Below are 24,104 nucleotides of genomic sequence, written 5' to 3'. Positions count from 1 at the left end.
AGAATACGTCATTTCAGTTTTTTCCCCTTTCTGTGAAGTTACAAGGCAAACAGGTCATTGTGTATTCTCGACACTTCTTCCTGCACTTGCAGTATGCAAATCCCCCGAACCCGGCGGATTCCAAGAAGACCTCTTGGAAAACACGCCACAATTTGTGGCAGGGAGGGTCAGACTGTTTGAAAATGACGAATGGTTACTTTATGGTGCTCATAACGCAGGCTCCGTCCGTAGCAATGGCTTTAGTCTCCAGAGGGGAGAGTTAGAGCGGAGTTTGCTCCCTTGGAGCTGTGGGGCTTGTACATTAGCGTGTTGAGTGCCTGTCGGGACGACAGCAGAACCCCGGGACGCCTCATTGTTTAATCAGTGGGTAATTGCAAGTTGATGAAGCGCTTCCACCCTGCAGAGGCCCGGCTGCACGAGGGCTGTGGCCTCTCCACGGCACCGCAGGAAGGCCGGGTGCCCAGGGCACGTCCCTGTGCTTTGGGAGACCACTGCTGTCCCTTGGGAGGTTGCAAACACTAACCTGAAGGGGGCCGACCTGGACGCCCCCGTCGGTGGGGACGGGGCTTTTCTTCCTCCCCAGGCCTGCGGAGGGATCCCTGACTTCCACGCCCGAGACCCCGGCCTATGGGCGAGCAGCAGGTGGTCCCGACAGTGTGCATGGACGCTGCCGAGTTGGACATCTTCGGGGCCCCCACATGTGCCACTGTCCAACTGAGTCCACGTCCTGGTCATTGCGAGGGAAGAAGCAAGAGAGGGCTCCGTGGAGCCCAGGTGGACGGTCCACCTCCATGGTCCCAACATGGGAGCGCCCAGCGGCCCGGCTAGGAGCCTGAACTTGGGGGAAGGTGGCTAAGATAAGACAAACATGCACTGGCTCTTGTCACTCCACCCAGTGTCCTGGGCCCCAGCAGGATCACTCCTTTCCCGTTTTAAGAAAATTAATTAAAAGTAAGAACTATATCTACAGGCACCTTGGAGATACTGCAGGTTCGGTTCCAGACCACCACAATAAAGCAAATATTGCAATTAGAGTCACGTGGATTTTTGGATTCCCAGCAAATATAAAAGTTATGCTTGGGCTTCCCTGGTGGCACAGTGGTTGAGAGCCCGCCTGCCGATGCAGGGAACACGGGTTCGTGCCCCGGCCCAGGAAGATCCCACATGCCACGGAGTGGCTGGGCCCGTGAGCCATGGCCGCTGAGCCTGCGCGTCCGGAGCCTGTGCTCCGCAACGGGAGAGGCCACAACAGAGAGGCCCGCGTACCGCAAAAAAAAAAAAAAAAAAAAAAAAAAAAAAAAGTTATGCTTATGTTACCCTGTAGTTTATTAAGTGTGCAATAACATTATGTCTAAAAAAACAATGTACATGCCTTCATTAAAAAATACTTTATTGCTGAAAAATGCTAACCATCATCGGAGCCTTCAGTAGTAACATCAAAGATCACTGATCACAGGTGACCTTACAAATATAATAATAATGAAAAGTCTGAAATATTGCGAGAATTACCAACATGTGACATAGAGACACGAAGTGAGCAAGTGCTGTTAGAAACAAATGGGCCAATAGACTCGCTCGACATAGGGTTGCCCCATACCTTTAATTTGTGAAAAATGCAGTATCTGCAAATACAATAAAACGAGGTGTGCTTGTATTTTGCTTGGTACGGTTTGTTCTAAGAGGGTGAACATGCTCATTTTTCCATCTCTTGTGCGTCCGAGGATGCCATCACGTGGCAGCGGGGACTGCGGGGTGTGAGGGGTTCCATCGCAGCACCACGTGATAAAGCCCCTGAGGTCCTGCACGCGCCCCTCACTCTGTTCAGTGTGACCGTGGATTCACGCAGATGCTCGACTGACAGGAAAGGGGGGTGTATGTGTGGTGTAAAGCAGTGAGGTTGGGGGATAAACCTGACCCAGAGGGGAAGAAATAAGTGCATGAATGAATAATGTCCTTATTTTATATCTTGATACCCTTGGCAGTTATAAAGAAGAATTGATAGAAGAACGCAATGCTTTGTTTGATGAAACTTTCTGGCATTTCCAAATTCAGAGACTTGGAATAGTGCAGGATGTTCCGTGATCCTCGGTCTCCATGTGCATAGTCTAACACTTCACTGAATCTCCTAATTTTAGAATCTTGGAATAGTTCTAAAGTGGTAGCTTTGGCAACTTCGAAGTCTTATTATAAGGGCAACAAAGAAAATTAGCATGTATATATTAGCATGATTTTTTAATCAGCCTTGAAGAGAAACCAATCTTGCTATTTAGAAAACTCAGCAGCAAACAAGGAGCATTTATCAGTATCACTGAAGAGAAGAATTCTCTGTCATTTTACCTTGTAGCACAATTAAATAAAGCATCTTGGTGAGTATACTATCACAGCTGTGTAGTAAAATTTATATTAAGAATTTGACTATTTATAAAATATACCGTCTTGTAAAATGTTTCTTGTTTCACTTTATGGAAAACACAAAAACCTCTTACAGTAATAAAGCATCTCTTAGTATCTTATAAAAGTATATTAAAACCATACCTGCGGCTATGCCAGTGGGGTGGGTTTCCTCTGAATTTCTGGATATTAGCATATTAGTGATCGAAAAAGCTATTATTTTCCCTCAAGGGAAAATCTCTTGGCTGCAAGTCATTTTACGAGCAAAATTTGAAAAGATATGTATTTAAAATAAATCTTCACTTTACTTTTGGAAGAAAGTGTAAGTGTGACAACAGTTGAAAATCTGCCAGGATTTGCCCCCTTGGAAGCAAAGGGGACTCGAGCCCCAGGGGCAGAAGCATCCTCCAGCTGCTCCTGGGCCCTGCTGGGCTTGGGTTTCCATTTCCTCCTCAAGCTGGAAGCATTTGTATGTTATATTTTCCACAGTTTTGTTTAAATGTTATTTCATAGGATCTCACTTCTGTTGCTACAGTTTGATTAACTTTCATTAGGAAAAAAAAGCAAAATGGCCTAATGTTGGTTAAGTGCCAACTGGGTGCTGACGTTCGGTGCCATGTATTAAGGGGTCAGTGGGGAGGGCGGTGTTCCCTCAGCAAAGTTCTGGATTTGGCTGCTGGTCACTTCCTGATAGCCATGAGCGCCGCACGTCTTCCTAAACCCAGACGCCGGAGAATCTTGCCGACATCGCCTTCTGCTTTGCCGGTATTTGACTAACAGCCACCATATTGCAAACTGGGCTTTGCTTCTGGCGAAAATGTGAAGAAAAGACCTCGTGACCGAGTCCACTGTAAACACACGAGCAGGGTCCCAGCTGTGGTCTCACAGGAGGCCTCCGCCCCCAGCGCCTCCTCTGCCGTCTCCGATCACCGGCTCTGGACCAGCTCGGATGGCCGGGTGGCCGGTCCTGCAGCCAAAGTGCGTGAGTGGCTGAGCCAGCGGGGTCCCTGCCCGCGTCTGGGGCTCTGAGCCGGGACGCACCCAACACACCTCCGGACTTGCGCTTCCTCCCCCGGCTGCCGTGGGAAAGGCACCCAGAGGGTACACGAAGGAAGCAGACAGACCCGCGGGGACGGGACCGACCGTCTTCCTGGCGGTCTGATAGGGCCGTGCGCGTCGCTGGGCCAAGGCCGAGGATGGAGTGCAGGAGCCCCGCTCAGGGGTCCGCGTCTCCTGAGAGTTGCACAGGCCATTTGTTGAGCACCTGCTGTGTGCCGGGACCATGTGGGCGTTCGGTGATTCTGTGTACGATGCTCGCTGGGGATCCACAACTGCCCCGCCGACGCTGAAGCCGCCACTGTGTGGGTGAGAGAGCGACGGCCATGCGGCTGTTGGGCATCACAGCTCGTCCCGGGTCTGAGTCACTGCAGACCCCGTGCTGCAGCCTGTGGGTGTCGGGGCGGTTCTGAGGGGGTCCGTTCTTTCATCCCAGAGCACCGTCTGCCAGGGAGGGTTGTAACAGAGCCACCTGCCTCCACCTGGAGAGAGGCGGAGGGAGAGACCCAGAGACAGACAGAGACACAGAGACACAGAGAGAAAGAGACAGCGAGAGACACAGAGACACAGAGACAGAGAGACACAGAGACAGGGATGCAGAGACAGAGACACAGAGAGACACAGAGACAGACAGAGACACAGAAAGACAGAGACAGAGACAGAGACAGAGACAGGGACACAGAGCCAGAGAGAGAGAGAGAGAGATAGAGAGAGAGACAGAGACAGCCAGAGACAAGCATTTTCCACGGCTGCTGGATTTCCCCACAGCGAAGGCACTAATCCTTGGCAGACGACTGTGACTTTTCTTCTATAAATAAGCGTCAGCCTCTTGCATCTGGAAAGGTTTTTGTGGCCCTGCCTTGAGGTTGGGCACAGGGTCCCAAACGGCCATTCTGGGGCTGAGATTCTGAGGGCCTGCAGATAACTAGAGAACATAATTCCTGTTTATTTCCACCTGTGGATATTAGCGTGAGTCTATTTAAAATGCATACATTTGGTTACATAAAATCAAGTTACAGAAAATCACCTCTCTTTTCCTCGGCCAAATCAGCATCTTTCTTTCTCGACTTCCCCGCAGGACAGAATTGGATGAGGACAGGGCTGTGGGATGGAGTGGGGGTGGGGAGAGCTCCAGAGACGGGCACCCACGAGTGGGTGGTCAGGGAGTCACGGGATCACGGGAGTGCGGGCAGAGTCTCCCGCTTCCTTCACGGGAGCCGCCCTGAGACACCGCACAGCCTCCATGTGGCCCTAGGGCTGCACACAGGGTCGGGTGAGACGTCGGCGTGGTGCCCCTTCCCTCTTAGGAGAAAGGCCGCCGGGTCCAGTTTTAGGGTGTTTATAATAGTTTAAGCCTAAGGAATCTGAGAGTCTTCCTAAGGAGGAGGAAAGATACTTTTTCGTTTGTTTCTCACGTTCTAAAATTCTACTGAGAAAATGTGCCGATTTTAACCTTGAAAAATACTTTCGATGACGCCCTGGACTTTTTTGGGGCAAATATATAAAATCTCTGCTGCGTATAAGGGGGAGCACCACCTGTCATCACTGTTGTGCGATAATGGGGGGTCGCAGGTGTCATCTGAGTGCATGACCGTGACAAATGTTTCGGGTGGCGTGAAGAACCAACCCTTCCTACGGCGACAGGCTTTCGTGGAAGTCCAGGCTCTGTGGCACCAGCAATGCCCCTGGCAGGGCCCTTGGCACAGAACACAGTGGGAGGGATGCCCCAAGGGACAGCAAAGATCTGGGGGTCACACAGGACATCTCAGCCCTGGGACCGCAGCTCCGTATGAGACACTGTCAGCATCCAGCCTCGTTCCTCAGCCCATGGCTAGACCAGTGTCTTGTCACCTAAATTTTGAACCTGTCTTTTAACTGTAAGTCGTAAAACATTTGGAAGACCCGCTGGGAACCAGCCGTTAACCATAAACCTGGATTTCTGTCTGTTCCAACCCCAGAGCACGAGGTGGAAGGAGACCTGGTCCTCACCTTCCCTGACTCACGGGCGAGTCCTGTCTTACGGAGGAGGCAGGGGCGTGTGGGGAGGACGGTACGCGGCTCGTGGGTCACTATCTGGGTGCAGCAGGGCTTCTCCCCGCACTCGTCTCCCCGTGAAACGCCGCCGCCCCTCGGGCCCATGGGAGAGGCTGAGTTTGAGGCCAGGGAGGTGTAAATCTTCACAAACACATTTCACACCATGACGCGTGTGGCCTGGGTGTTGACCCCTGTCCACCCTGCGTAATGTCCCTGGTACTGAAGATAATTGTGATGATTCCTGTGAACACTTGTGTCGAGCTTTGAAAGGGCTTCCACGCCTCAGCCCACGTTGGACTTAATGCAGCGGAGGCTCGATCGCTTTGTCAGGGAGGAGCCAAGGCTCCCGGTAGCCGAGAGTCGCCCGGGGTCCTGAGTGTCGGGCAGGGTGACCCCTGGCAGTCTCGCCTGCGTCAGGCCCAGGGAAGTCGGCCTCCGAGCACTGTCTGGACACAGGCCTCCCCGGGCCTGATCCAAGGGGCACAGTTCCGTAACGGGGGCAAAACGTGGGTTCAGGGCGGTTGTGTGTTGGAAACGCAGTGTCTGTCATCCGTTCCTTCCTTCCTTCCTCGGCCAGTGTGGTTGGTAAGACCCTTCCTCTTTTTTTAGACTTTGCCTCGTGGCTTCAGATGCCACAGTGGACACAGGAAACGGAGCAGTCTACAGTTAGCAGAGGAGACAGAAAACTTACAAAGAAGAATGCCTGGCCAGCGAGGACAGGTGCATAGGGTACCAGGAGCTCGCAGCCGCCCTCCAGGGAGGGGGTGGTGAGGCAGGGTCCAGAGGCAGGGGTGACGTGCAGCCTGGGCAGGGAGCAGCGGGCGTGAGGCTGCAGGCCGACCCCGCCCAGACCACTGTCCCGAACGGCCCTGGGGTTCCGTGTGGAAGCTGCTTTGGGGGGTTGGCAGGTGACGTCTTAATCAAACATGCATCCCTGTACGTTAAGGGGGCAGACAGGGTCCCCCGGGGGCCAGGCAAGGGCTCAGTGGGCCAGACCAGGGAGAAAGACAGGTGGGATTTGGGAGCGAAGGCAGGAGAGGCAGGGGTGGGGGCCGGGGGTAAAGGGTGAGGACTCATCACCGGCTTCCGAGCGCGCGACAGGTAACGACCCCTCTGCGGGCAGAGACGACCGAGCAAGGACAGGTTGGGGTTCACTGGGGAGACGAGTTTGTCCTGAGGTGCTGGCGGAACATTCCAGACGGGGGTCCAGCGTGCAAGGGAAGGTCGGGAGAGCGCAGCTGTGGGCTGCAGCGAGCAGGCGTGGCTGCTGGGCAGACCGACCCCGCTCTCAGAGGGTCATTTCCCACGTGCACTTGTCTGCCGGGGGCCTTCCCGACGGGCACCTCTCCTGGGCATCCTTCTCCAAACGGGGGCCCGGGCACCCACGTGGATCCTTCCCTCTGTGCTGCTGCCGTCTCTTCTGGACTCCCGGGGTCCTTCCAGCCACAGTGCACGTAGAACGGCCGTCTGGAGAGGCCTCCGGGAGACCTCGTGGGCCCAGTGGTCCCGCGTCCCAGCCCAGCTGCGGGGAGGCCAGGGACGTAGCTCAGCTGCCTCTTTGGAGGAGGACAGGCTTGGAGAGCCTCCGGTCTCTTCGCCACACGTGGGAATGGTTACGAACCCAAGGGGATTCGGCACAACCACCAACGTGTATGGCACAGACAGAGGAGGAAGACACGGAAGTTCCGGAAAAGCCCTAAATGGGACCGAGGTCATGAGGAAGGGCACCGCAGGGCAGCCATGGGAGGCCAGCGGCAATACGGCGCTGAGGTCAAGGTCACACCCACCAGGGAAGAAGGAAAGCTTCCACAAGAGGGGAAGCTCCTGCGGCTTTTGACCTGGATAGTGAGGTGAAGCTACCCATCCATTTGCTTTTTCTGTTTACCTTCCCCGTCTGTGTGGACTAAATAGAGCAAGTTAGAGAGGTGTCCTTACTACCCCCAGCTTTCAGGCTCTCGGCTTGCCTAATTACAAGGGGCAGAAGCTGGAATTTCATCTGCGCTTTGTCAACTGAAAGGGGCCAGGACTGGAAGTAACTGGAGCTGTGATTTGCACTTCGATAACTGAAGTGAAGTAAATTGATGGTTCCGAACAGGAAAAATGACCAGGTCTGTTCCTGCAGACCTTGAATGGTATCCAGGGGGGACCTCACAGCAAATGGAACAACAACAGAATCAGCTGTTCATTAATGTATATTTTATATAAGAGATGGTAAAAATTGGCCTTACTATATCGGCAGCTTGCTATAAATTGGTGCCACTAATATTTGTCCATTTTGAGCAAAGATCTGGGCTTACCATCTTAAGAAACAGAATTCTGTACGTGGACATTTCTAATAAGGACAGGCGGATAGGAGGGCATCTGAAGCGCTGGCCCAAGGGTCCAGTCCATCGGCACAAAATTCTGGGTAGACGGTGGCGTGTTCCTTAAAACCTACCAGCTCCCGGGCGTATTTCTATCATCACTCAGAGCACGTTGCATAGAAGTTCCTGGTTCATTTCTGTCTCTGTCTCCCCACTGTGCTGCATCCTCAATACACATGTGGCGCATAGTAGGTACACAATAAATGGCGAATCACTGGAAGAATGAATTTGAACTGTTTTATTGGGGTCTCTCACCACCCTGCCGTGGTGAAGTAGGACAGTGGTGTCCCCATCTCCACCTGAGGGTGATAGGAGTGCAGGGTGACTTGCCATCGTGGGATGAACCAAAGCTGTGACTTGAACTTGGGACTCTCTGACTCTGGCTAGTGTGCTTCCACCTGCTCAGAAGCATCAGGTTGTTCCAAGCACAACAGGCTGTTTAGACCTGCTTGTTCCAGTGTCTTGGAATCATCTAGTTATTATACCTCAGTTTTATTTTGACCACAAATATTATATGACTTGGTGTGGATTTTGTGAAGTCAGAGGTTAAATGGTGATTTTTCTAAGATTAGCGTTTGGTCTTAATCTTTCTTCACCCTGTGGAGGGGCATGGTGATAAATGAGCACATTAAAAATAACCAAGGGGTCTTGATTTGCTTTACTGTTGGGGGGTTTGAAAACCTTACCTTACATCAGTCTCGGCTGTCACCAGCCCCCCAGCCTCAGACTCCGGGGTGCAGGGTAAGAGGTTGCTGTAAGGAAGCTGGAATCCTTCTCCCCTCAGGTCACCTTCCAGAGAGAAACGCCACTGTGGGGGACATTCACGGTCTCTACACAGAGTGTAGAGTTTACTGTCCTCAGGAGTTGACGTCCTGGCTTCCGCCCGCGTACTTACTGTACTTACTGTACTTACTGTTAGTAAGTACACCTCCCGTCCAGTGTACTTACTAACAGTGCTTCCTGTGCTCCCCAAATGACATGTGGCATCACTGGGACGGCCCTACTGGGAGCTGACACCTCCGAGCCCTAACGAACACTCAGGACCTAATTTTACCTTCATGTCACCAAGAGGAGCTCCAGTTTTGTGCCTTTTGAAGGCACAGATTCTGGGGCTGCTGCTGGGGTTCGGATAGGGCGCTGTCACGCATGGCTCTGGGCCTTGGGGGAGCCATTTATGCCCTTAAGCCCCAGTCCTTTCCTCTGTGCACGAGGACACAGGATAGAAACAGCCCCTGGAGGCTGTAAGAAGGAAGAAGGGCTTAGGGTTTGTAGAGCTCTTAGAACTGTTTGAGGAACAGAGAATAACACTTGGGAGACGACTTGTTAGTGTTCCATTTTGCAGATAAGGAAACTGAGGCTCAGAGGAGTGATTTTCCCCGGGTACACAGCCTATAGGTGGCAGAACCATAATCCCACATGTATGTATTAAGTTTGACATTTGTGTTGCATTCAAATAAGGAATAAATATATTTGGTGCGATACTAAGGGAAAAAGAGCAAACCCTTTTGAATGGCGAGTTAACTACTTGAAATTATCTCACTGAAAATATAAGGAAATTGAGGCCCAAAGAAATAAAATAACTTGATGAATTTCTGATGACTGGTTAGTTGAAAAGCCAGCACTGGAACCCAAATGTCTTGTTTCCTACTCTAGGTTTTTTGTTTTTTGTTTTTTTTTTTTACATCTTTATTGGAGTATAATTGCTTTACAATGGTGTGTTAGTTTCTGCTTTATAACAGAGTGAATCAGTTATACATATACATATGTTCCCATATCTCTTCCCTCTTGCGTCTCCCTCCCTCCCACCCTCCCCATCCCACCCCTCTAGGTGGTCAGTGGCACATATATACAATGGAATATTACTCAGTCCTACTCTAGTTTTAATTTGACTATAATTCTTCCAATTCACTAAAGGAGAAAGCTTAATTTTAACATTAGCAATACCAGGTGCTAATACTCAGAGACAGGTAGGAAAGCCCTAGAATTCCCCGTTATCACCACCCTGCCCCCACCCCCATCAAAGATTCAAGAGGCAAGTGAACACTCTGAGCTATTAAGTAGGGCATAGGCTTGGATTCCAAATAGCTTAGTCTCTTTGATCATTTATATCTTCATTTGTACAAAAAAATAATATCAATACAGACCCTATTAGGCTGGTGGTATATTGAAAGTGATTTATAAGCTCTGTTATCTTTCTTTTTATCTTCTTATTTTTCTTCAGTAAATATTTTGAAGTCATTCCACATGCAAAATAATGCATGAGGGCTAGAGATATAAGGAATTATTACATGGAATCCCCATCTTTAAGGCATCTACTATTTTGGGGGGAGATGTAGAAAAATAAACATGAGAAAATTAACCAAAAGGCAGACTCTTAATATGGTTTAGAAGATAGCATTACTGATGATAAGGGTGAAGTGCCATTGGAGGTGGAGGAGGCCATCTGAGACCATGAGTAATTCCACATAATAAGCCTGGGCTGCACATTGAATCTGTAAAACAGTTATTTCTTGCCCACTTAAGACAAGTCTGTGGTTTTCTTTCATATATGAGAAGAAACCTTGCATTTGATATGGCTGCCAGAGAACTGGAAAACTACTTTGAACAGTGATAGCACAAAATTAAATATGTTTTTAAAAACAGAAAAAAATAACATTTTATTTTAACAAATCTCATTACATCGGGATATAATAAATAAGACTCACTGAGCATTTGCTATATACTAGGTGCTATTTTTTACATGGGTTAAAACTAATTTCAGCCTTACAGAAAATTTATAGGGTAGATGGTATGATTATCTTCATTTCATAGACAAAGGACCTGAAGTTCAGAGAAGTTAAGTAACTTCTCCAAGGGGGCACAGAGCTGAGGTTTGGAATGAGGCTGACTGGATCCGGCATCCTCTCCATCACAGATAGGCTGCTGCTCTTTTGTAAAGACTAAGTAGAATCCAGGCAGTCGGCTTCAGGGCCTTGAACTCAGTGTCTCTCTGCGTTCCTCAGAACCTGGGTCCAACGGCTTTTTCAATGAAACGTGGAGTTTTACAAACCTAGAAAGTAGCCCTTGTCTAAAGGGCCCCTGCATTGGTGTCCTGGGGCTGCCGTAATCAAGTACCACAGACGGGGCGGCTTAAACCACAGAGTTTCATTCTCCCGCCGTCTGGCAGTCAAGTCTCTGGCCAGAAGCCGAGTTCAAGGTGCTGGCAGGGCCGTACTCACTCAGAGGCTCCGGGAGAGGAGCCTTCCTGTCTCCTCCAGTTTCTGGGGCCCCGAGTGTCCCCTGGCCTGCAGACACGTCCCTCCCGTCCCTGCCTCGGTTCTCACGTGGCCGCCTTCTCTCGTGGTCCCCTCTCTTGTGTCCGCATCCCCCTCTTCCTAGGAGGGCACTGGTCGTGCTGGATGCAGGGTTGTCCTGCTCCAGTGGGATCTCATCTCCACTGGTTACATCTTCAGTGACCCTGTTTCTAAATAAGGTCACAGTCTGAGGTCCTAGGGGAAGGGCTTCCACCTGTCTTTTGGGGACATGACTCGACCCATTAGAGCATCCATGAAGGAAAAGCGTGGCCTCAGAGAAAGTGATACTCGGAAGAATCTAGAACCACAAGGCTCAGGTTGTGACCACTCAGCACAGGCACCTGGCGGACGAAACTGGACGCCGGCCAAAAGGAATGGGCACCGTCCGTGGGCTCCTGACCAGGGCCCCCGGTCAGGCTGGGCAGTGTCCTCAGCCCCTGGCCAGGCTGAGCGTGCCTGAAGGTGACCCTGGCCAGCTCCGCCAACGCCTTGCAGTTGGATTTCGCTTGACCAGAGGCTGGACAAATCCAGTGTTGGCCGAGGGACTGGGGGCTTGGGTGGAGTGCCAAGACCTCCTGTGACATAGACACAGCTCGTGTCTGTCACGTGGGTAGGAGTGTCCGAGGCCCGGGACAGGGAAGGTCCGCCTCCACGAGGGCAGGAAGGCCCCTCCTCCGTCAGGGATCCCCTGGTGATTCCGGGTTGTGGCCTGAAGGAGCTCCCGTCTCTCCAGCTGAACCTGTAAATGCCGGGCAGACCGCTACTGTCCTCGGGGATGGAGAGGAAAGTCGTGGGGCCGCAGCTGTGCCCCGCGTCCTGGAGCCAGTGGGTAGGGTCATGCACCGGGGTTTCAGGCTCTGGCGTTGAGAAGGAAGGACGCGTAATTAGTGCAAACCCAACGCTGTGAAGTTCACTGCGTTCTTAAGCTGTAGCATCCCGGTCACGGAACGTGTGTTCATCATGATTATTTAAATCTCCCGCCGAGATCCCCTCAGCGGTGGAAGGTGCCTCCTTAATGCCGACCCTCTTGTGGTGGGGAAGGGCCGACAGCCCCTCGCGCCCAGTTGACCCCTCTGGACCCGGCGCTCTCTGGCTTTCTCTACTTTGCCTGAGCTGAGAGCCTCGTTTTCTCCTTGTAGAGAAGTTTTGTTGGGGCTTCCCTGGTGGCGCAGTGGTTAAGAATCTGCCTGCCAATGCAGGGGACACAGATTTGAGCCCTGGTCCGGGAAGATCCCACATGCCGTGGAGCAACTGAGCCCGTGAGCCACAACTACTGAGCCTGCGCTCTAGAGCCGTGAGCCACAATTACTGAGGCTGTGCGCCACAACTACTGAAGCCCATGCACCTAGAGCCCATGCTCCGCAACAAGAGAAGCCACGGCAATGAGAAGCCCGCGTATCGCAACAAGGAGTAGCCCCCGCTCGCCGCAACTAGAGAGAGTCCATGCACAGCAGTGAAGACCCAATGCCCAAAATAAACAAACAAAAAGTTTTCTTTTCCCTTGATGTCTTTAACTTAAAAACAAAAATCAAAGAGTTGCAGGATTCCCATCGGGACATGTTATGCAGGAGGAAATTATTCCCATTAGAACCCAGTGAATTTCACATGTATCTAGAAGTGCTTTTATAATAAAAAATAAATGTTCTATAAGTGATGGTACCGGGGGAATATCACAGCCCTGACATGTCTAGTTGATTTGGGCTCAGAAGTCAGTTTCCCTGCCTCCGCTTTATTTTTCATCTTCCTAAGTCACCACCTCTTACAGCACAGCTTCGTTTCACAGCATCTAATACCTGATGGGTGTTCTTGAAAATAACACTTTGTGCCTTAAATATGGCTTCATTTAGATTCCTGGTGGGTCCAGGGTGGTCACATGTGTTACCGTGAGGGGCTCTGCCCTTCCTCGGGGACCCAGAATGTGGGACAGAGAGGGTGTGAACGGGTCCCCAGAGACGTTGGCACAGGGCTCGCCTCTCGCCCTGCTGCGGGCGGCCGGGATCTCTACCCCGAGAGGTGACAGCTGAGAGACGATGGAAAAAATCATCCCTACACGAGGAGAGTAAGGCCCAGGGTCTCCAGCACACTTAGAGTGAAGAGCAGGATGAAACACTCAGACCAGGGACACTGGACGTCAGAGCAGAGGGGCGGCCAGTCCAGGGGGGACCGGGTCTCAGGGGCCAGCACACGGGGTCTGCTCTACTTTGGAACTCATGGTGGAATCCAGACAAGAATAAAGCTGGATGTGTCATCCACTGGGAGTTAAAATACCCCAAACACAGAGAGGAGACCTGAAGCTCAGGCTCTCTCCGTTGTGTACAGATTGAGCTATGAAATAAAATCCAAGCCTCCCCCCATCCCCTGTCCCAATTTTGGCTCTTCCTCTTTTGTGCATATACACACTGACACACAGACACACACACTGACACACAGATGCACACACAGAGAGACACACACCGACACACACTGACACATGCACTGACACACACTGATACACAGACACACACAGTAAACAATACTTTATTTGTGTGTCTTTGCAAAGTTCACAGTGTTCAGGTGGGAAAATTCTTTACACACAAACATTTGGAGTCTCTGTTTCTTTAGGTTTATTTTGTCTTGGGGCAGGTAAGAATTCCAGGGGAGAAGGGCTGGGAGGCTTTTGGCTCCAGGAACTGTCCCAGCCTCTTAAAAGTGAAGCACTCTTTATGTTAATTAGAGAAAAAAAATGTTTGGTTTCTATTTTTTTTATTGGGATCAAGCAATTTCTTTTCGACTGCTCGAACTCTCCCTGCTAGATTTAATGGGAGAACATTATTTATAGACTTAAGCATCGTTTCATGCTCGTGGCTGTGAGCTGTGCAGGATCCAGAATTCTAAAGACAGACGCCCCCCGGGCCCGCGGGGACTTCCGCTGTTCCCTCTCCTTTCTCTCCCTACCGCGAGGGCCAGAGCGGATTTCGGTTCACATGACAGTGTAGTGTTAACTAGGTGACATATGGGTGGGGGACATTCCTGCCTGTCCACTGCTGCCAGGCGTTGGGGGTGGGGGGGGCGTTTCCATAGAGATAAGAAGCAAGAGTGCTGGTGCCACCTCATTGGTATGCATCCCCAGTTCAGGTTCATTGTGCTTGTGCTAATGACAGGGTTGTCTCAGTAATAAGGATGGTGCACTGGAGAAATTTGCTGCCTTGGTATATTTTTCCCTGGCAGCAAACTACTTAGAGACTGTAGTCAGTAAGAAGGGTGACTGGCAGGCTGAAGAGGCTGCCTCGCAGCATATGGGGGAAGGCTGGTGCTCCGTGCCACATGCATATGCTGCCATTAAACTCCAGCTTTGCGCTTTGTGTGTTCCTGGGCTCGTGCCAGGGAGCCCACCTGCTGCAAGAATACTTGTAAAGCCCAACTCAAAAGTGATTGAAAAGCTACTAGAATAAACTGTAATAACACAGTGCTTCACAGATGGGACATAATTGCAAGCTAAAGTGTACAGCCTCTGCAGTAATGAAAACACGAGCCATTAAATTAAAATCATAAGGGAAAAAACGATAAAAGTCTGTTGATTTTTTTCTAGTTTTATTGCAAAAACTTCAATTTCCCTGCCCTCATTAATCAAATACCATAAAACTATAGTGTGGCTTTGTTCTGGTGGAGGTTCAGGCAGTTAGAATCATGAATGTTGATGAAAATGATGTAACTTTTGTTATTTACCTTCTCGGGTAACTTAAGCCCTCTGTAAGGAGAGCTGCCCGATACTGACACACATCCATCAATTTGCAGGTTGAAAGGGGCTTCGGGATTTGCCCTGAGAGTTACGGGGTGGTTTGTCTAAGTTTGTCCAAGGCCAGGGCAGCATGAAAGCGGAACTTTGGGCTTTTTGCTCAGTACTGGTACGTGTGCAAAATGAATCCTTTCTCCCTAGCCAGCCCGCTCTTTTTTCTTAAATATGAGTTATTTCCCATTTTTTTGTGTGTGGGGGGCAGGTGGAATGTAATTACAGGCACTGCTTGAGTGCCGTGCCCGAGGCTGGGATTGGCGGTGGCCGGCGGGATGGAGCCGCCAGGCTGACATGTAATTAGCGGGCGGGCGGCATGAGGGAGGCCGGAGCTGAATGGCCGGGGCCGGGCCGGAGGCCTCTCCAGGGCTGTCTGTGCCGAGGGGGCCCCGGCACCATTGTCTGTCCTTTCTGTGGGTGGGCCCCGTGAGGAGAAAGAAACATTTGTGTCACCGTCATCACCCAAGTAAACAGCCTTTAAAAGACTTTCTTTTTTTCATTTTTAATTATGCATTTCTTTGGCATTCCTCATGGTGAAGTGGAAGAATTCCCATCTATTAAAAAAAAAAAAAAAAAAACAGCAACAGTGGGATAAATATGTTTTCAATTTACAGACAGAGACAGGTGTACGGTCTCGTGGCATTTTAAGCGAGTTTACAGAGGAACAGGACCCGAAGTTTGGAAATGCATGTTTTCCCTCCCTTCCCCTCCCCTGGAAGGAGGTGGGCTTGTTTCTCCGGGTCTGCGTTTCCCTCGCTCCAGGGTCTCCTGGTCACTAGGGGTGCTGATGAGTCACTCTCGAGTGCGGCCCCTTGCTGAGCGAGCATGGCCTCAGCTACTGGGCTTCAGAGAGGCGCCGCGGCCACGGGAAGCCTCACGGCCATTTGGTGGCAGGTTCGGAAACTAATCAAGAGAAACTGCGTCACCGCTGGGCCCCTGGCTGAGGCCGGCACAGGGAAGGAACGTGGTGGACAGATGTGACCGTTTCACTGCTCCTCGCAGGTTGTTTCCTGCAGGCGAGGCTGTCGCAGACGTGCACTGGGCGCGGGTCTGTTTCAGGATGCGCCCGTGGCTGCTGGATGGGTAGCACTGCTGGGACGGGCCTCCGGCTGCCCTGGGATGGGCTGTCCCTTCCAGAGGGGCCTGTGATCTGCGGCCAGTAGCCTGTCCTCACAGTACAGGCGGCTTGCACCCCTGTAGGTGTTCTTGCTGCTGTCACCCTGTTACCCCTGCATGTCTGCCACTTCTGCCCTGCCGGGACCCTTCCAGACCCACCTGCGGTATTCGTATCCTGGGCACTGAAGTGCCTCTCACTCTGCCGGTTCCCTGACTTTTACCAAATTTCCTTGAGAACGGCCTGTTAAAAGAGAGGTGTGCCCCCAGATGGCTGCTGGGCCTGATGTCCCACGGGCTGGCCCATCCCCTGTGAGTGGCGCTGGGAGGCATCCAGAAGGCAGGGGTGGCCTGGGGAAGGGCAAATTGGATGAAATGCGAGGAAGGAGCTTTGGTCTAACCTGAACTTAGGAGGAGACATTAGCCTCCCTGGGCTGTGTCGCCTGTGAACAAAGCTGCCGTGAGCCACGCAGCCGCGATCAGCGGGGGGTGGGGGGCAGGTGCATCCTCTGCCTCCCTCGTGGGGCTGGGCTCTAGCCCCTGACCCCTGCCCTCTGCTTCAGACGGAAATGTGCGCAAATCCGGCCCCTTTAGATGCTGAAGGCACGTGCCCTGTGTAGGCATGAAGGGAGAACAGTGTTCATACTGATAATTTTTCTCCTTGAGCTAAACCACCCATCGTGAAAAGACCGTGGAGGTGTCTGCTCCGGGTTGGATACTGTGGCTGGACCACACGTGTTCCTCTCTGAAATTCGGGAGAACTACTTGAAAGCCGGTGCACGGCTTCTGAATCAACACACTGTAATCCTAATTTTTCTATTAAATTTGAGGAAAGGCACTGAGCGGTCCATGGCAAATGAGTAATTTTAGAATACCCGGAACCACAGGAACCTAGATTAGCTTTTCCATCGTGCAGCCTGGCTAACTGTTGTCTATGGGCACCTGGATCTGAAATTCCAGCAAAGAGCCAGGCTCAGAGGTGGCTATGCAGAGACTCAGGAAGTTATCCACGAAAGAAAGCAGGCTCTGCTCAGAATAGCTGCTTGAGAGGGCTGAATATCCCTACACGGTTTAGAAGTATTTCTTAAGAATTCCTCTTATGAGTGTGCTTCTCTTATTTAAAAAAATACAGTTGACCCTTAAACAACATGGCTTTGAACTGCGTGGGTCCATTTATATGCACATTTTTTTCAATAAGTGTATTGGAAATTTTTTTGCAGATTTTGTGACAATTTGAAAAAAACTCACAGGTGAACCATGAGACCCAGAAATATTGAGAAAATTAAGAAAATTTAGGTATGGCTTGAGTGCATAAAATTTTATATCTACATATAACACACAAAATATATGTTAATTGTTTATGTTATGGGTAAGGCTTCTGGTCAGCAGTAGATTATAAGTATTTAGGTTTTGGGGGAGTCAAAAGTTACAGGCAGATTTCTGACTGCATTGGGGGGTCAGCACCCCTACCCCGTGTTGTTCAAGGGTCGACTGTATTTGTGGATGGGGCTTGGGGGCACATTAGCACCATCCTACAAGACCGTACTCGTACCCTGTAGGGTTGGTGGTGGCACATTTGGAGCCTAATGAAAACAAAGAAGTTGTCACCTTGGTACACATTTCCTGCTTTGGTGACACATGGCTGTTTTCTCAGTGCTGGCTCCTCCTTTTTCTTCATTCATTCTTATTCCTAAGCCCAAACCCGCGAGGTGCTCAATACGTTACCACCACCTAACAGGGCAGCTGACGTGGAAGCAGTTTGTGGTGGTAGGACCCTTGCGCCCTTCTCATCACGGGGCTCCGTCTTTGGGGATGGATTTGTTGGCTTTCACACTGGGCCAGTTGTTTCCTCTCTACCTGAATACGATGTTTTAAAAATAAATGGTTCCTTTTGTAGTATTGATAGAATACTTCCAGGAAGGATTAGAGGTAACAAAATACCAGTGGAAGTTATTTAAAAGAAGGAATAAGTGGTCACGTCATAGGTCTTTGTAAAGCATCTCCAAGAGTCACAGATTTGGGTTCTTGCTATGACGTTTTACTAGCTTTGCCAACTTGCGATCTTATGGCAACAAAGGGACTGGGAAGATAGCTGATTCGACGTCTTAGAAGGTTAGAGCTGGCAGGTGTAGCCCATTCCTCAGGTCTAGTGGTGCATCCAACCCAACACCTCATGTGTCCATAAAAAATATGCCTGCTCCCTGCCTCTCAGGGCCCAGAACTAGGGAAAATAATTTATACAACACAGTTATCATCGTCTCGGATTGTTGGGGCCAGACACCTGTAGCTGAGCTGTGCTTTAGACGTTGCTCTTTCAAAGGACCTGGCTGTGCTTTGCCACAAAAGTCAACATCCACCACCCCGCTTTGGAGCCTCTCAGCTGTTGTTTAATGTCCTCCCGTACGTCAGGCTTTGCCTGTTTTCTTCTCACCTGTGTTTGTCCTGCACATCCTCACCTGTGTGCAGCCCTCCTGAGTCCAGGTTCACCCACCCAGGTGGATGAGGGAACCTTCTTTGCTTGTTGTTGAGCCTCAGCTTCGTGTGACCAAAGGGCTGGATGCCAGTCTGTGTTCAGCCCCCGGAAGGTTCTGCATGAATCAATGTCCTTAGCGGGTGAATTCAGAGATAATTTGTCAGGCTCTGCTTGTACCCTTGGGGGAGAATTTGAGGAAAACTCATCTGAGGAGCCCTGTTGGGGTCCCCTGAGGTATTAACCCTCGTTCAGAACCCATGGCTGCCCTTATCTACGGCTGACCCCTCCTGCCTGGGGGGCAGTCATGGCTCCTCTCAGCACAAGGCACGGTGTCTGCCTGCCTGACAGCATGTTGGCTACAGTGGGTCTAAATAAATCATTAAGTTCCGCCCCACCCTGTGTGACCTACCTGATGGCAGTGCTCAGTCAGGACAGCCGCAGGGCCTGGGGGTCCCTACCAGTACGGCCAGTGGCCCATTGCCATTGTGAGGGGAGGGCCACCCCACTGATTCATCAGGTTGTGGACCACCGACCCCTCCCCAGCCTCCAGGGTTCTAACAATTTACTAGAAAAGTGCAGAAAGAAGCTCTGAGCCCAGAGGACCCAACTCTACTGCCAGCTTAGCAGTCAGCGGAGCACAGGAGGGAAAGGTGCCGGCATCTCCGTGAATTTTACTTAAGAAGCCACCACCTGCCGGGGCTTCATCCCTTGATGGACCAAACTGCGACCCCAGCAAGTGTAGCACCTGCTTCCCTTCTCAGAAGTGTGTGTGCGTGGGAGTGTGAGCGCCTGCACATGTGCACACCTGCCGACGCTAGGATAACAGGTTTCTGGGATATTACAACACAGCAAAGCACCGTTAGCTGGATTCCTTACGAAACGAAGAAGAGGTCTTCCTGTGCATCCCACCAGCCAATGCATCGCTCTCTAGGTGGAGATCCACACGCAGGACTGGGCTGAAGTGCAGGTTAAGAGACACCTCGGGCAGCCCCGTGGGGAGCTCGGGGTGCAATGGCCCTTCCAAGATTTCTCAAATTCAGGCCTGGGAAAGGTCAGCAGGTGCAGGGGTGTAACCTGGGGTGGCTGGAACAAAGTACTGCAAACCAGGAGGCAGAAAACCACAGAAATTTATTGTCTAACAGCTCTGGAGACCAGAGGTCTGAGGTCAAGGTGACAGCTGGGCTGTGGTCCCTCTGAAACCTGTAGGGGAGGGTCTTTCCCGCACCTTCTGGCTTCTGGTGCTCTGTGGCTTGTAGGAGCATTTCTCCAACATCTCTTGATCACGTGGCCATCTTCTCTCGGTGTCTGTGTCTCCTCGTACGAGGACACCAGTCATCTTGGATCAGGGCCCCCATCCCCCTCCCGTATAACCTCATCTTAACTAACTGCATCTCCAAAGACCCTATTTGCAAACAAGGCCATATTCTGAGGTTCCTGTTGTCATAAATTTGGGGAAGAGTATTCCACCTACTGCAGAGGGACGGCCTCCTCCGGCCGAGACGGCTCTTGAGGGGGTCTTAGCTGTGAGCCGTCGGCCTTCCCTGAGCTGGGAGACAAGGCTGGGTCCCAGGGGAGGAGATTGTCCTCCACGCTGCCCTGCCCCATCCCCAGGTGCTCCCACCCCCAGATGCTCCCACCCCCAGGTGCTCCCACCCCCAGGTGCTCCCATCCCCAGGTGCTCCCATCCCCAGGTGCTCTCACCGGGAGCTCTTCCCTGGGCTTGTGGCGGAAGGTGAGGTCAGGGCGAAGTTTTGCGCACGGGGCTGATAACGTTGAATTTCAGCCTCGCGCTCTGGCTCTTGAAGGCGGACCTGCGCCCCTGCCTGTCTCCTGGCCCGCTAACCGCACTCCTTCCTCTGGCTGTTGCCTCGGCACCCGCCGGACTTGCCCACGTCCCAGACGCCGCTCTTCCCCTCCTTCAGCGCAAGTTCTTACAACTGTCCTCACAGCCGCGGCCTCCCCCGTCCTGAGGTTGGAAGGGACGTCGCAGGAGAGAGGGTCTTAGCAGTGGCGGAGTGAGGGTGGGCCCGTCTGAGGGTGGACTGGGAGCAGGACGGCTGCGTCCAGGCTGCGTCGGAAGGCAGCTGCTGAAAGGTCCGTCCGCACACACCTGCCGCCTGGGACCGCAGCGGGGAGGACTCGCCACGGTCCTTGAAGGCTTATACGCCACGAGACGAGTGTAAGACGGTGCGCTTGGTGACCTGGGCTCAAGTCCTCATAAAATAGACGGTGCACCAGGGGTGAAGGCCGAGCTAGCGGGCCACAGCCTCCTGGGAATCCCAGAGGCGCGCTCTCCCCGCCCTGCGTGGTCCTCGGCAATTCACAAGACGAGGGGCGCGCTGGGGTGAAAAGTGTCCCCCCAAATTCATGTTCTCCGGAACCTCAGAATGCGACCTTATCAGGAGACAGCGTCCTTGCGGAGGTACTCGTCAAGGTAAGACGAGGTCATCGTGGGGAGGGGTGGGCCCTTCATCCAGTGGGATCAAGGCCCTTCTGAGAGGAGGAGAGGGGTGCCGTGTGCAGCGGGGAGATGCCGCGTGGCGAGAGGCTCAGGCGTGGAGCCAGGGAAGGGGCACCAAGGGCTCCCGGGCACCGGGGGCTGGGAGGGGGCGCCGCCCCGCCGGCCCCTGGATCTCGGCCTCCAGCCTGCGAATGGCGAGCGTCCATTCCTGGGGCTCTGAGGCAGCCCGGGGGCGTGGACACAGGGGGTCCAACCGGTTCTAACGGGCACAGGGGGAGGAGCTCCCGGGCGGAGGAGGGGCCCGTGAGGGCTGAGTGATGTCCGGGCTGGGGCCGGGCGCGTGGAGGCCGGACCGTGATGGCTGAGCCCTGCCTGCCAGCAGACGTCAGCCAAGTTCCGGCACCTCTCTCCCCGCCCAGCGCTGGGCTCCAACCTTGCACGGTTCCAGTGGGCAGAGCTGCAATTTCTTACTTTTTCTTGGCTACAGTTAGGCTTCCAACCAGGCTGAGCCGTCCGCTCCATGCCGACGGGAGCCCGGGAGCGCGTGCGCGGAGTGAGTCGCCGCCGGGCGGCGCTTTATGGGGGCGCTCAGGCCTGGGGCGCGGAGGCCCCTCTTTCTGCAGCAAGACACGTGTCTGAATGTGAAATGTCATTAGAGCCTCATTCCTCCAGTGCTGCTGCTTTTTAGAATAACAAAAACACACCAGTGGTGAGTTTCAGTGTTATTTTTAATAAAAGAAAACCCTCTAATTTACATATATTTAAGGCTAAGTAAATGAAAATGCACCGTTACCACTGTTCTAGGCAATAATGAGCCCCCAGGGTTCAGAAGAGCCTTTGCTTCTCAGACCCCGCACGCACGCCCCCAGCTCAGGCCTGCCACTGGGACAGGTCGGGGGCGGGGGCCACGCTCCTGCTTTATGAGCTGGGCCGGCAGTGCCCCCAAGGGAGGCTTGGGGACAAATGGATTTGACGTCAAGCCTCGGCCCCAAACCTGGTTACCCAGGGCGCGCCCTGTAGGTGCGCGGAGCCCGTTTCCCGGCAGGTAGGCCCAGGGGTGACCCTGTGGCATGCACCTCCCTCTCCCAAGAGCCGGGCTGGTGGCACGGCCCCTCTGATACCCACACAGAGCCAGCCAGGGAAACAAAAGAAAGTGCACAAACCCACCCATGTGCGTACACACGAACACGCACTTAGATGCACACACACCTCACTTCCTGCATTTTATTACGAGAAACATGTCCTTGGGATCACTGAAAACCAACATCTCCAGACCTTCACGGAAGCCTGGCATTTTCCGTCCTCCTAAGGGTCCCCAGAGAGCCCGCGCTGGAGGCTCATGTAGCCTCCAAGGTACGTAGGGTCCGAAGTCCTGCCCTGAGGAAAGTCAGCTGGTGGTGGTGTCACTGTGAGTCCTTCATCACCAAGCACCTGCGCTGACGTCAGTGGCGGCCAAGCCGCCTCCTCCAGGAAGACGCCTCCTTGTCCACCTAAATGAAGAGGTAAACTGAGGCAGGTGCAGACAACCAGAAAGTGAGTCTGTCTGGAACTAGCACAGGAATTGGCAATTAGGGAAATGCACATGCAGCCACTGCAGGTGAGGCCTTGAGGGTTTGGGGCAGAATCCAAACGGCAAGTCCGGTGGCTTGAGGACGGGAGAGTCTTGGCGGATGGTCGCTGGTCAGGAGGTGGGTTTCGGTTTTCCGTGAATCGGGCGTCTGGGGAACTCGGTCTCTCCCTTCTTAGGCCACCTATCCATGTGGGCGCAGGTGTGAGGTTCTTTATTGCACGTCCCTGGTTCCATTTTAAGCTAAACTCCTTTCGGGTTCTCTACCTCGAGGGCGCATTTGGGTCTGGGAGGCCCCGGGTTCTCTGCCCCTCACGCCCCGCGGCCGGGCTGGACCAGCCGACGGAGCCAGCAGCTCGGAGGCCCCAGTGGTCCCCCCGTCCCACCCAGGACCTTCCCCTGACAAGTTCCAGATGCGCCCACCGAGGAGGAGGCTGCGGCCTTGCTCATGAGAGCTGTGACTGGGCCTTGCAGCATCCTTCACAGCCCTGGAGCCAGTGGGCAGGGCGGTGGGGGGATAGAGCTGGCCAGCTGCAGGCCAAGGAGTGCTGCAGGAGACCCAGCGGAGCTGCAGCCCAGGCGCAGTCCCCTGGCCTTTCTGTGACATTTACCGCCCTGGGCAAGGACATGCTCTTTTCTCTCTGTTTCTGTTTTCTCCAGTTAATCGGGTGACTTGAAAAGAAGCCAGATAAGCGCATTGTTTGCCTGACAACACCCTGATGACACTGTCTGGGGAGACAGGAGGGAAACACTCCTTTTCTGAGTGGTGGGGTCTTTAGGGAGGCCTTGTGTCACCCCGCGCTTCTAGGTTAATGACCACAGAAAACCTGGGAATGGGGAGCTATAATTTTTCTCCAGAAAGTACAGCTATTTTTACGCCCATGAAGGAGCTTCAAAGGACCCCGTTTTGCAGCTCAATAGCATGATAATTTTCCTAGAAGGGCTCTCTGTGCTCCTATTTGAAGGACACATCCTGTGCGTTTGATTAAGTTCGGGCAGCAAGTTATGAACTGGACTAATGAGATCCATTCCCACCTCGAGGTGGCCCATTGATCGTCAGTGAAGACGTGAGTGTATCCCCTGGAGTGTCTCGCAGGGCATCTGCCTATATGCGTGGCCTCCTTGGTGCAGCTCGTTTCTGTTTGGGAAATCCTAAGCAGGCATCTGTTTACCAAACAGCACAGGGTTATCGGCAACCTTACGGAAAGGAGCGCCCTTCAGGGACCTGGATGGGCGGTCGTGTTTCAGCCCGTTATTATGAACCCGTGTGAACCTCATGGTGTGTAAAAAGGGGAACCAGGGAACCAGTCAGTCTGCACTGAGAAGCCAGAGAAGGGCTAGTGTTCCTGCTGAAATTTCCCATGAAGGACACACTGCTTTCATGGTGGTGACATCTCTCTGTTTCCTCTTGTTTTTAAACTGGGTGAAACTGGAAAAGTGATTCCTTTTAGAGCCTGGTTCCAGAGCAGTTCTCCTGCTGGGCCGGACCATCCTGGGGGTGGGGGGCTGACGTGCCCCGAGCCCGCATCCACGGGTTCCCTCGCTTTGTCTCAGGAACGCCTGCCCTGAGAGTTTGTTGACGGA

This window comes from Hyperoodon ampullatus (assembly GCF_949752795.1).
Source record: "Hyperoodon ampullatus genome assembly, chromosome: 16".
Lineage (NCBI taxonomy): Eukaryota > Metazoa > Chordata > Mammalia > Artiodactyla > Ziphiidae > Hyperoodon > Hyperoodon ampullatus.
Note: the sequence above shows the minus strand (reverse complement) of the source record.